The following is a 14,319-nucleotide window of genomic DNA, read 5'->3' as shown; positions in this document are numbered from 1 at the left end:
AGATTCTTGGTGTGCTTGACATCTAAGTCCAGATTTGGCAAAGGATAAGATCCTGCCCTTGGGAGCTAAGGCCTCAGATATGGTATCAGGTTAGTAGAGAAGCAGCTCCAAGGTTAACTCAATTGCTGAGACATTTATGGTACTTCTCTGTTGATTATTTACCTTGGGTGCTATTTTAGTGAGCTGCAATGACCTGAAAAGATAACACTGGGAAACCAATGATTCATCCTTTCGTAAGAACAGGGCACCTTCCCTAGGCAATACAGTAGATTTTACTAGTGTTCTTCTTGAAGCTCTGTTTTTAGAAAAGGGTCTGAGCTTCCTGAGCTATACCATACTTCTGTCAACATTCATGTCAGGAAAATGGCCGGGTAAGACATGCTCAAATATTCTCTCTTCTGTTACTTTTATTATTTCTCTTACCAAGTCACAGTCCATACCGAATAAGCCTCTGGGTATGGGACATAGGCATCAGGATTTTTTGAAGCTCTCCAGGTGATTACTTGTCTTACCTTACTTGTCTTACCTTAAATGGAAAAATTAATCCAACTGTCCAAAATCCCCTATTATCATTCATTCAACAGGCATCTGTCAAATTCCTGCTCTGTATTAGTCACTGAATTAGGTACTGAGTAGAACTTGTAGAGAAGAAAATAGACATGGCTCCTGGCTTCTTGGCACTTGCACTAGTGGGAGAGATCATTGAGAAAACAAGGAAACAAGAAAATGAATAAATAATTCTGAGATGTGATAATTCTAGCAAGTAAGCACACAGTGATACAGAATTAGAGAAAGAAGGTGGAGATTATATTGGGTGGCGAGGTAAAACTGGAGGACCAAAGGATGGAGAGGCATCTTGGCTGGGAGTTTCAGGGAGGTAGTTCCAGGGAAAGAAGAATAGCATGTGTGGAGGCTCTGAGCCGGGAAAGTTGGACACATCTGGGAATAAAGGAACTTTATTGCTTGTTACTCAAAATGTGGTCTGTAGAGCAGCAGCATCAGGATTCCCTGGGAACTTTAGAGAAATGCTGAATCCCAGGCCCCACCCCAGACCAAATGAATCAAAATTTCCATTTTAACAAGATCCCCAGGTAACTTGTTTTCGTATTAAAGTTGAGGAGCACTGTCAAAAAGCATAGGTTCCAAGTGTGGGTATACATTGAAATCACCCAGAGAGCTTCAAAAAATCCAGAGGCCTGGGTCCCATCCCCAGATGCTTACTTGGTATGGACTGTAACTTGGACATCAGGATTTTTGTTAAGCTCCCAAGGGATTCTAAAATGCAGCAAAATTTGAGAATCACTTATCTGAAGAACAGCACAAAGGGTAGACACTTGATAAATATTTGTGAATCAAATGCTTGACCCTATAGCTTTCCCAGAGATTCTTGCAAACAGGCTGCAGGCAGGCATGAATGTTACCCTCCTCCAAATGAGTGCACTAGAAGGGCTGCGTTTCCCAGAAAAATGAAGCAAAATCATGAACCATTTCGAGAAATGAATTCAAAGATCACTATTCCAGGGACCAATTAAACTCTTCTATTTGTCAGGGAGCCACTAATTTGGGCATTTTTGTGAATTCCCTGGAGTTGGAAGGGGATCTCTCTGGTGGCTGGACACAGGTGAGGGAATGCAACCCTGAGTTGGACTCATGGAAAGACAGCATGATGTTCAGATTTTCTTTCCCAACGACGGAGAGCTCACACCAGAGAAAACCCTCTTCAGGACAGTCTGGTGACATTCTTGACTAATGAGCTCAGAACAGAATGTCCCTGCCCTGGCATTATCAGGGAAGACTTGAGGAGGGGGCAGGGTGTGAAAGAGTACAGGGCGTCATCGAATGGAAGATGTGCATAGCACAGATCTGTGGGGAAGGCCCCTGGGTATTTCCTGCACCTGTGCGTCGCAAGTAATAACAGCCAACAACGCGTGCGTACATTGGAGAGTTCAACACAAACACCGTGTCAAGGACCATTAGTGACCATGGGCACAATCAGCTTCCCATTGCCCAAGAGTGGCCCGAGAACTGAGAAGCGCAGAGCAACCCCTGCACTCACCACAGGAGGTTGCAAAAGATAGTTTAGGAGAATAAGGCTCACTCATTTCCTCCTTGCCAGGGCCCTCAGCTTTTAAGGCCTCTTCCAAATACTGCTATACCAGGTAAGAAATAGTCATGCAAGTTGAGTAATAATGTAAATTGACACTGGAGGAAGGGGCAAGAAGGGAAATTTGGATGACACAGATCGATCTTTAAGGGCTTCCTCAACCTTGTGGGAAAAACAAAAGATTTTTATTTTTAATAATAAAATAAGCAATATCCTGGCATGGAGGAGATACTATGAACCCCAGAAATAGCTGCATTAACCCTTTCTGGCTTTTCAGCACACTGCTGACTCAGCAGAATGAACAACTTTCTAGTTGAAAGCTGCCCACTCTGAAGTGTAGGCACTAAATAAAGTTACCATGTTTTAAGGGTCATGAAGATGGCTTGGCTAAATGTGCCTAAGCAAAATTGAAGAATTACATGGGCTGAAGAATGCATAAATATATCACTTTCTCATATATAAATGTCTTTGAAAATAAGAATGTCAAAATTCAATGTGAACTGAATAACTGAATATCAAGGAAACAGCATATTCTTTGGGAGTAAATGATTTTCCTCAATAACTTGTATTCAGTGTGCTTCTTCTGTGGGCTTCCTAAAGAGCTGGAAATGCAGTCCCTGCAATGGCTGTGTGCACATGGTGCCCACCCATGAGTACAGCCATGTAAGGTACAATTCTTGATGAGTTTCACACCTGCGCCTGGACTGCAGCAAGAGACCAAAGAAAAGCATACTAAGACGCTGCCTGGTTCCACATTAAACTCATGACCACAAGCCGCACGTGGACCTGAATATTGCCCATCAGAGATTCCATGTGTCCAAACCCCACTCTCTCCCACCATCTTTGATGTTTATTTCCCACCTTCTTTCTTCTAAAACGCCTCATCTCGCTTCCTTATCTCCCTATTTCCATTTTTTAAGTAGAAATTAAAGAGAAACCCCCCATTCTGCCACCATCACCTTTACTCAACAACTGATATCTGTGCCAGTCCATACATTCTGCTTTTTCTCTGTTTTGCCACAGATACGCTGTCATTACTGCTAACCAACAGCAACGATGACACTTAGGCGTTAGATCCCACCCCCTCCTATCATCTTGAGGAGTGAGCCCTCTCTCCTGCATCATTGTCTCTCTTCCCTGTTAGAGAATTCTCATAAATATGTCAACACATTATAAGGCCTCCCATCTTTTTAATCCTCCCTTGCCCTCTCCATCTCTCTCCGTGACCACCTAATTTCTCTGCTTCTCTTTAGAGCAAAACTTTTCAAAGGACTTGCAAAAGATTTGTTTATTCTCCTTATCTCTACTTTTCTTCCTTATTCCTTTTTGACCCAAATCTAATCTGGTTTTTGTCCCCACCACTCCATGTTAACTATGTGTATCAAGGTTACGAGAGACTTCTTCATTATTAAATCTAATGATCAATTCTCAATTTTTGTCTTGTGTAAACTAGCAAAAGCATCAAAACACTATTTGGCTTATTGGACTCTTAGGTCTTCTCCTAGCTTCTGGAGAACTTCCCAATCTCTTTTGCTGCTTCCTCTTCATCAGCTCTAACTTTCCATTTGGAAATAGCCCAAAGCTCTTCTCTCTCTGCCTACCCTCACCCCCTGGGTGATCTCATACAATTTCATGGCTCTAACCATCTCCTCTGAACTTTAACCTGTACATCCTCCTCCTTACTTGACATCTCCACTTGGATGTCAACTGAGCAAATTGAACTTACTGTGTCCAAATCCAGATGCTCAATTTTCCTCTCAAACTTGCTCTTTTCCCCAATCCCATTAAACAACAACTCAATTTTTGCAGTGGCTTGGGCCAAAGACCTTAGAATCATCTTTGGCTCCTCTCTTTCCCTTATTCCCCAACTTCACAACATTTAATTATGCAGTAAACTTCATAGGCTCTGTCTTTAAAATATATCCTGAATGTATCTGAGGATTTATTGGCCCTTTTACCTCTGCTGTCCTATGTCAAGCCATCAGCATCTCTCCCCTTGATTATTTTAGTCACATCCAATGTGATCTACCTGCTTCAATATTTGCCCCCTTATTTCTCCATAGGACAGTTGGAGTAATCATTTTAAAATATATGTCCCTCTTCTGCTTAAAATCTTCTATAGCCAAAGCCTTTTAATGACCAACAAGTTCCCACACAACCTTGGCAGCCATGACCCACCCTGCACCTGTGTAGCTCCACCCACCCACCTGACTGCCATGCTTCTATTTTCTCACTCTGCTTCAGCCACAGTGGCCTCCTAATGACTCCTAACATGCCAAGCAAGCTCCTACCTCAGGGCATTTGCACTTTCTTGTTTGCCTGCTGGTCTAAAAACTTTCCACCTTACCCTGCTGTTAGCTAAATAGTTTGCTACCTTTTGCCTAGTGGTGTCTTCTCAAGTGCTCCCTGATCAGCAAAACCTTCCCAATCACCCTTTGCAAAATACCAATTTCCACCCAGCATCTTCTTTCCCCTTTATCATGATTGATTTTATACCTGTAGCACATGTGATCACGTTATATATCATATGTATTTCCTTACTATTTGCCTCCCTTCATTAGAAATTATCTCTTTAAGAGCAGAGATTTTGATTTGTTCTTGCCATATTTATAGCACCTAGAACAGAATTTGTCATGTCAAAATTTGTCATGTCAAATGAGTGAATGAAGAAATATAGCCAATTTAGTCGTTGTAGCAGTGGAAAAAATATCAAACAAGTAAAATCAGTCTTTGCTATCAAAGCAGTTGTGTGCATGAACAAAGATAATTCCACAATACTGACTAAGAATCCACTATATGCTAAGCATTGTGTTATGCAATGTAATGAGAAAACAGTGGTTGTCTTTTACTCTTTCTTCAAGAGAACTAAACAGCAATAAGGAAGGTAATGTGCAAATGGGTGGTGAGAAACGAGGTAACACATTCAAGGAAAACATAGCAATTCTCAGCTGATAGGAGTATTATAGCATAAGCATTTATGAAGGTCCTGCTGTGTGCTTTTAGCTAACATTTATTGAGCTCTTGTAATATGCCGGGCAGGACACCAAGCGCTTCACAGGTATTAACACATTCACAGCTTAGAAGAATATTATGAGGCACATATTATTTTAAATTCCACTTTACAGAAGACAAAATTGAAGCACAGAAACTCAAGTTAGTGACCCATGATAGCACAGCATAAAAATAATGTAATTAGATAAATACTAAAGCCATAAATGTGCAGACTAAAAAGCAGGAAGAAAGCAGACCTATCAATGATCAAAACGCATTTATTTGCTTATCATGTACTCAACATCGGGTACTATATGAAAACAATCCCATATAGTAAGAGTATTGCACTTTTGGAGGTGGTCTCCCCTTTTCAGAAGAGTTGCTATTGGGGTATTAGGGCCTTATACCACTGATTCTCAATGTTTAATAAAAATAAGGGTCAACTGGGGATCTTGGTAAAATGCAGATTAGGTCTGGGTGGGACCTGAGATTCTGCATTTGCCACAAACTCCCAGGCAGTGCTTCTGCTAGAGGCCCATCCTTGCTACCCTGAGTAGCAAGAACTCAGACAAATTAGTACCCACATCTGGTTAAAAAAATAGGATGGTGCGGTGGCTCATGCCTGTAATCCCAGCACTTGGGGAGGCCAAGGCGGGTGGATCACTTGAGCTCAGGAGTTTGAGACCAGCCTGGGCAACATGGTGAAACCCTGTCTTTACCAAAAATACAAAAATTAGTAGGGTGTGGAGCCGCGTGGCTGTGGTCCCAGTGACTCAGGAGGCTGAGGCAGAAGGATCTCTCAAGCTTGGGAGACAGAGGTTGCAGTGAGTGAAGATCGTGCCACTGCACTCTAGCCTGGGTGACAGAATGAGACTGTGTCTCAAAACACACACACACACACACACACACACACGTTGACCAATTTGTAAATGACAAGTAGAGAAGTCACCTCAAATGAGTGAAGTGTGGACTGTTGGGAAAGATAAGCTGTCTCTGTCCATTTTGACCATAAACCAAGGGAGAAGTTAAGATTGTCTGGAAAAACTTTTCAAGTGGACCACTGTTGCCAATTTTTATGTCATTTATAGTTTTCTAACAACAGTAGTCAGAGATGAAATTGGCTTCATCCCCAGGCCTTTAACTTATCTATTGTTCCCACTGGACCAGCAGCTCGCTTTTAAAATACCTTCTTGGTTTATCTTTAACCCAGAAGCATGGTGTTTTCCTGGTCTTTGGCTGGATCCCTGCTTCCTCAGCCTAAACAGAAGTCTACCCTGTGAGAGTCCCCTGCTGCGGGCACTTTTCCTGCTTGCTGCTAAAGGAATTCCAGAGAAACAAAAGCAGGGAGGCCGCTCACCCCTTCCAGCCCCCACCCAGAAGGCATTTTTGCTTTGAGATTCCACCTACAGGCTCCACTGGTGAAGTTTCCCTGGAGCAGAGTGCCTCCATTCCGTTCCTACTTAACAGTCATGGTGAGGTTAGAAGGTTAAGGGAGCCTGCCCTGCAGAGAATTTTGCAAAGATTAACTAATTCAGACAACAAGTGTCTGGAAGAGCAGAGAAATGTGAGGTGTACTTTATGGGGAAAGCTACCCAAGGCAGACAGGAGGAAGTTTCAAGCACAATTGGACAGTATCTCAGAATTGTGTGGATGTGTGTGTAATAAGAAGTATACATAAAAATCTACATAATATATATTTTATATATAGTATGGGTTTTTACATACTCTATATAACTGTATATATACACACACATAACAGTGTGTGTGTCTGCATATGTGTGTGACTGTATATATGTCTGTATATATGTTACGTGTATGTATATGTGTGTGTATATACACTGTTACATACACACACACACACACTGTTGTGGGCTAAACTGTGTACCTCTAAAATTCATATATTGAAGTTCTAATGTTCAGTATCTCAGAATGTGACTGTATTTGGAGACAGAATCTGTAAAGAGGTAATTAAGGTAAAATGAGGCTATATGTGTGGGTCCAAATCCACAACAATTGATCTCCTTATAAGAACAGGAGATGTAAGACACAGACACACACAGAGGGAAGACCCTGTGAGGACACAGGAGAAGACGACATCTACAAGCCAAGGAGAGAGGCCCCAGGAAAAACCAAACCTGCCAACACCTTGATCTTGAACTTCCAGCCTCCAGAACTATAAGATAAATTTCTGTTATATAGGACACCCAGTCTGGTATTTTGTTATGGCAGGCCTAGCAGACTCTCTCTCTCTCTCTTTCTCTCTTTCTCTCTCTCTCTATTTCTCTCTCTCTCACACACACACACACAAACAGACACACACACACACACACACACACACACACACGTTGGCCACTAAGTCTGAAAACACAGAAAAACACATTTTAAAATATTTATTGTTTTCCCACTACAAAGAATGATAAAATGATATTATCTAAGAGTCAAGATTTTATGGCCCGCTCTATAGGCATAAACGTCTCGGCCTTCTCCCTGCACAGGGGGAAGGGAGGGTAAAGTAAATATCGAGTCAACGATAAGGCTGAGAAAGAGCCTAAGAAGTCTACTGCACAGTGCTTGGCCAGATTTGGGGGTGAATGTTCCGTTTCCCCGAGAATAGCTTCCTTAGAGTTCTTTTTCCTCAGATGGCATTAGGCTCTCTTCAACCTTGTCCCATGGCATGGCCACACTCGGCCCCCACTTGGCCTTTCACCAGGCACCCTCCATGCGGCTTTGGACGTCTCCGTGCTCTGTGAATGCCCTTCCCAGACATTCTCCAGCAAGGCCTCAGCTGAGGAGGAGGCAGGGCAGGGCTATGCCTGTCTTGAGTTGGTTAATGATTACCAAGAATCTGGAAATCCTTCTACCATGGTTATGCACAGAAACTGAAATGTCAAATTAAAAACAGAACCCCTGAGATAAGAAGAAAGTGGGACTGAGGAGCAAGAGCCCAGCTTGACCAGTGAGGCTCTGGAAAAGCTGTGGTTTTGGGGGACAAGAAAAAGTTCCTGTTTTTTGCGGCAGTAGTGATTGTAAAAATAACAGTGTCATCATTTTGTTCAATGAGGAAGTCCAAAAATAAATATATGGGGTGAGCTAATGAAGGACTTTCCATGACATCTCAGGTCACAGAAAGGAAAGAAAGGGGAACTTCTATATTTAAAGGTCCTATTATACCAGGAGCTATGTTTCTTTCCTATTTTTTTTTTTTTTTTTTTTGAGATGGAGTTTCACTCTTGTTGCCCAGGCTGGAGTGCAATGGTGTGATCTCCATTCACTGCAACCTCTACCTCCTGGGTTCAAGCAATTCTCCTGCCTCAGCCTCCAGAGTAGCTGGGATTACAGGCATGTGCCACCACGCCCCGCTAATTTTGTATTTTTAGTAGCGACAGGGTTTCACCATGTTGGTCAGGTTGGTCTCGAACTCTTAACCTTAGGTGATCTGCCTATCTCGGCCTCCCAAAGTGTTGGGATTATAGGCATGAGCCATGGCTCCTGGCCTGTTTCTATAGCTTATCTCATGTAATTTTGACCATAATCCTATAAAGTAGACTTTATTATTCTTATTTTGTACAGGAAGAGCTGAGAAGTTAGGTAATATAGACATTGTTGGTTGAATGACCCAGCAGACCTTCCCATCCTTTTCTGTCTGCTTCCTTTCTCTATGGAAGTTGGAGATGGTACATATTCCCTTTTCTGCCTTCTTTGCAGCTGTAGATGGCCTGACTACATGACAAAGTTCTAGCTAATGACATATATATGTATGCAGAATACTCACAAATTTACATCTACGGCCTGGACTTCTAGTCTATATCAGAACTTAAGTATCCAACTGCCTACTCAACATCCCTATTTGGGTAGCTACTAAGAATCTCAGCCTAACATATCCACTTCTGTTCTCCTGTACTTCCTGGCCATAGCTGCCTCTGTTCGTTCTTGTCATGCAAGTAAAGAGCAACTCATTGCTCCAGGTGCACAGGACTGCAAACTCAGCCACCCTTGCCCCTCTTTCTCTCACGCTCTGTATCAAGAGTATCCAATCTTTTGGCTTCCTTGGGCCACATTGGAAGAAGCATTGTCTCCAGTCACTCATAAACACACTAACAATGGCTGAAGAGTTTTTAAAAATCACAAAAACATCCCATAATATTTTAAGAAAGCTTATGACTTTGTGTTGGGCTGCATTCAAAGCCATCCGGGGCCACATGCAGCCTGTGGACCGGTATTTGAGACCAGACTGGGCAACAGCTTGTTCTATATCATCAATCAATCCTTGGTCTCTGCTAGCTCTACTGCTGCCATACTGGTCCAAGTCACCAGCATTTCTAGCTTAGAAGCCTCCTAATGGGTCTCCACGTTTCCATCCTGCCACTCCCTTCCACATGGTCTCAACACAGTACCCAGAGTGAGTCTGTTAAATGTAAATCAGATGGTGTCCCTTCTCTGCTCACAACAGTCTCATGGCTTCTCATCTCACTCAAAGTAGAAGCCAAAATCATTCAGAAGCTCAGAAGGCTCTACAGGACCTGGCCCCTCACTTTCTCCTCTCCCATGCCCCAGCTCCCTCTGCTTCAGCTACACTAATCTCCTTGCATCAGACCTTTGCATTTGATACACTGTCCTCCTCCCAGGAAAATATTTGCCCAATTTATTTGCATGGTTTACTCTTAACACCTTCTTGTCTTTATCCCAATGTCACCTTCTCAGTAACAGCTTTTCATTCCATTAAAAAAGGAACCTCTCCCCGCTACCACCACCTGGAACAGCCTCCCTTCTTCCTGGATTTATTTTGTCTATAGCATCTATCATCATCTACTACTACATTTTCACTATTTATCTTGTTTACTGTCTTTCTCCCCCTTCCCACTAGAGTGTCACTTTCATTTCAACGAAGATTTTTTTCTGTTCTGTTAAAAATTCTAAGTGCTGCCGGAGCACTTAGAAAAATACCTGGCCTGTAATAGCTTCTCAATAAATATTTCACCAATTAATTAATTAGTTCTTTAATGCTAGGGGATTTGAGGGGAATAATTTGGCTTCTTAAATAAGGGACAGGCATCAGAGGAGTCATTCCTGTCTTTAAAAATGCTGAGAATACATAAGCAAAAGTATAGAAGGAAGTCTTATGTCATATTGAGCCACTGAAGTTTCACCTACACTCTCTTACCTCCAGACATCCCATCGTGTAAGGAAAACAGCACCTTATTCACTTAAACTAGGTGTCAGCAAACTGTGCCCCACAGGCAAATTCTGGCCCGCTGTGTGTTTTTGTAAATAAAGTTTTATTGGAATACAATCAGGCCTATTCATTCATGTCAATGGTATCTCTTGGGCTAAAAGAGTTACATGGCCCACAAAGCCTAAAAGATTTACTATCTGCCCCTTTACAGAGAAAGTTTGTTAACTCTTTATTGTGGCAAGTGTCAGCTGAATTTTCTGTTGGTATCAGTCAAATGCATGGTGTGCTGCTCAGGTGTCCTGCTGCAGGGAGCTCACCTGAATGCTGGCCCAGCCGCTAACTTCTGGATCCCCAACCTCCTTGTCAGAACCACACTTCCTCCAAACTGCTCTTTCCCAGTGGCTGAGCACAGATGCCATTCCTGTGAGATGCAGGTCTTCTTGCACTTTGGCTGGAGGACTGCCATCAACCTGGTCAAAACTTTCCTGCAACTGCTCTGGAATCTGAGAGTGCCCTTAGCCAACACTTCTTCCTTCTTTCTTCCCTTCATAGGGGTCAGACCAACATCATGGCCTAAGGGGCTCCCTACCTACTCCTCCTTCTTTCTTTAACCTTCATGAGTTCTTCCTCCAATAAATCTGTTATCTTGGCTTCTGCTTCTTAAAGAACCCCAACTAATAAATATTCTTGCTTGATAGACTGCAGTCATGGAACTGGTACAATACAATCCTTAGATTCAAACTAACACCTCATGGTGGGGGGAAAGCATGCAAAACTCATGCTTTCCCAACACTGCTCAAATAGTACCATATCCCTGGACACTTGTTTTGCCTTCCTCCTCATGTTCATTTATTCAGCAAGGAAAACACAAGAACATTTATGCTCATGGACCACATTTTATTCTCATGTATATTCCAGCACCTAACAGAGTTTGACAAACAGCTGGCAACTTTACAAATATTGCTTGGATGAATGAATAAGTGGATGAACAAACATTTGTTGAATATCTGAAATGTGTGCATTTGGTTTAAAGCTTTTCTGTGTTCACAATTCAACTGAAGGGACAGTATACAAATGACAATGTTCAAGAACAGCTCAGCTGTGTTGTCTAAAATGTATGAATAGGTAAGAGCTGTAGACAATAGGATCAGCAAGGAGGTCACTACAATAGTACTGACCATATGTGATAAGGGTCAGAATTTGGTATCATACAGTGAAAGTTGAAATAAAAGGAAAATGAGAGCAAGGTTTTAGAAAAATGAATAATTGACAGGCGATTAATTGGTCAGAGAAGTCAAGCAAGAGGAGAGAGCAAGATGCCTCAAGGGTTCTGAGCCTAGCTGCCTGGAAGAAAGATAGCACCATTTGCCAAAATGAAGATTTTAAGGAGCTACTATATGGGGCAGGAGTTTGTGAATTCTGGCAGGAAGCAGAGGATCATTTGAATAAAGTACTTAAAAGATGATTGAAGAAGTGAGATTAGCTCTTGGGAAGGGCTGTCAGGACTAGAGACAGTCTTGAAAGTCATGCCACTAAGAGAGGACAGTAGAAATTATGAGAATGAATGAGTTCTTGGGTGAAGAGCATGTAAAAAGACAAAAGTAAAATCTAGGGTGATCCCTGGGCCAGAGGTGGTGGCTCACAGCTGTTATACGAGCATTTTGGGAAGCCAAGGCAGGATGATCGCTTAAGGCCAAGATTTTGAGACTAGACTGGGCAATAGAGTGAGATCTCATCTCTACAAATTAAAAGAAAACTTAGCTAGCATGTGGCATGTGCCTATTGTCCCAGTTACTCCAGAGGCTGAGGCAAGAGGATCGCTTGAGCCCAGGAGTCCAAGGCTGCAATGAGTTCTGATTGTGCCACTGCATTACAGCCTGGATGACAGAGTGAGATCTCATCTCTATTAAAAGAGACAAAAGAGTGATCTTTGCATTTAGGAGGTGGGAAGAGAAGAAAATGCCAATAAAGAAAATGTAAAGTAGTCAAGGGAAGGATGAGAACCAGAATTGTGACATGATCCAGAGACTAAGAGAAAAGAGAATTTTAAGAAAAGAGCAGTCACTGATAGGAAATGATGTGGAGAACTCAGAGAGCTTGGACAAGTTGGTTTAGATATTTGGGATCAAATGAAAGGGATTAAATGAATGAAAGCTTGAAGGGTCACCATGATCACCCATCAGCTTATCAATTTGGTATGTGTTTCTGTTTGTTTTCTTTTTCTTCAAAGAAAAGTAGATTGTTCAGGTCTTCAGCAGAGATGAAAGCCTCAACGGAGGTAAAAAAATTGAAGAGGATAAAGAAAGGAGATGAATGAGATAACAAGTTCCTGGAGGAGGCAGGATGGCAGAGGATAGAGAATAAAAATGAGAAGTCTAGCTTTGGAAAGGAAAGTGAAACAACTGTTCCTCTAAGTCAGAAAGGAAGGATGAGGGCACATAGAGAAATATTCTCCATGGTATCGCTTCTCTACAACAGACCAGAGCTGTATTTGGAGTATTATTCAGCACCAGGGCTCTACTGTAACTTAATTCCCATGTTGGCCAACCCTGAAATAAGGTTAGGTCTAGTCTAAATGAATCTCTTATCTATGTACTATTATCCAACCATATTGACACGGAACCTTATAGATGTACTTTCCTTTTTTTATGTGAATATACTGTGTCCTTTTTAAAAAACAGAATGATCATCCAGCTAAAACTTATATGACTCTCCAGACCCAAAGTGATATTTTTTAAAAAGTCATCACGCATGAATGCAGAAATGTCCCTGATTACCTCAAAAAAAAAAAAAAAAAAGAAAATGATAAAAAGCAGTAAGCAAATAAGCTATGTTCAGTGCATTTGGTTGAGAGATTTCTGAGAAGGTTGTTTACATTTGCTTCTAAATGGTGATCTCACTAATAAATTTCCTGTGGACAGAAAAGAGGCCATTAAAACAGACATTTATTCAATGTCTTACAAGTTGCACATAGATTTCAAGTTATCATTACAGAGAGGCCTAAGGGCAAGTCAATTGGGCAGTGCATATATTGCCTAGCAGTCTTAAAGTCTTAAGCCAGCTTGCAAAGATCTGATGAAGCCTTTTCTCAAATGGATGTTTTAAGATACATCAGTTTCTTCACTAGTCTTTTTCTGACTGATTTTTTGCTCGTTTTTCTGGAGTCTTGAATTATTATAAATTTTAATGTGGAAGTGTGCCAGAGTGATGCCATGAAGTCTGTTGAGTCAGAAGTATTAACCCAAGTGACAGATTTTCTCAACGGGGAGATAGGGACAGACTGGGGAAGAAGGGAATGGGGAATAGGGCTCGGGAGGGTCATCAACATTGTTTATTCATATCAAGAAAAAACTGGCCAGGTGCGGTGGCTCATGTCCATAATCCCAACAATTTGGGAGGCCAAGGTGGGAGGATCACTTGAGCCCAGGAGTTTGAGACCAGCCTGGGCAATATAGCAAGATCCCGTCTCCACAAATTCTTTTTTTAAGCCAGGTGCAGTGGCTCACACTTGTAATCCCAGCAATTTGGGGGGCCAAGGCAGGCAGATCACTTGAGGACAGGAGTTTGAGATCAGCCTGGCCAACATAGTGAAACCCCATCTCTACTAAAAATAGAAAAAATTAGTTGGTCGTGGTGGTACATGCCTGTAATCCCAGCTACTCAGGAGGCTGAGGCATGAGAACCACTTGAACCGGGAGTTGGAGGTTGCAGCGAGCTGAGATTGTACCACTGCACTTCAGCCTGGGTGACAAAGTGAGACTCTGTCTTAAAAAACAAACAAACAAACAAAAAAAGCCAGATGTGGTGGTGCATCACATGCCTGTGGTCCCAGCCTGGGCAATAGAGGGAGACTTTGTCTCAAGCAAAACAAAACAAAACAGAAAGAGTAAATTTCACCCTCCTGGTTTCTTTCTAATGTTTCCAGTCAGTGGGCTTGCTTTAACAAGTTCAAAGTTAGCTTAAAGCAATAGCTGCAATTTTTATTTCAAAATCTCTTAGCAATAATAATGCCTCCGTTTGAGGGAGATGAAGTGAAACAAACTAGAGGTTA

The sequence above is a fragment of the Pan paniscus genome, chromosome 5 (assembly GCF_029289425.2).
Source record: "Pan paniscus chromosome 5, NHGRI_mPanPan1-v2.0_pri, whole genome shotgun sequence".
Classification (NCBI taxonomy): domain Eukaryota; kingdom Metazoa; phylum Chordata; class Mammalia; order Primates; family Hominidae; genus Pan; species Pan paniscus.
This window is presented reverse-complemented; position numbering follows the sequence as displayed.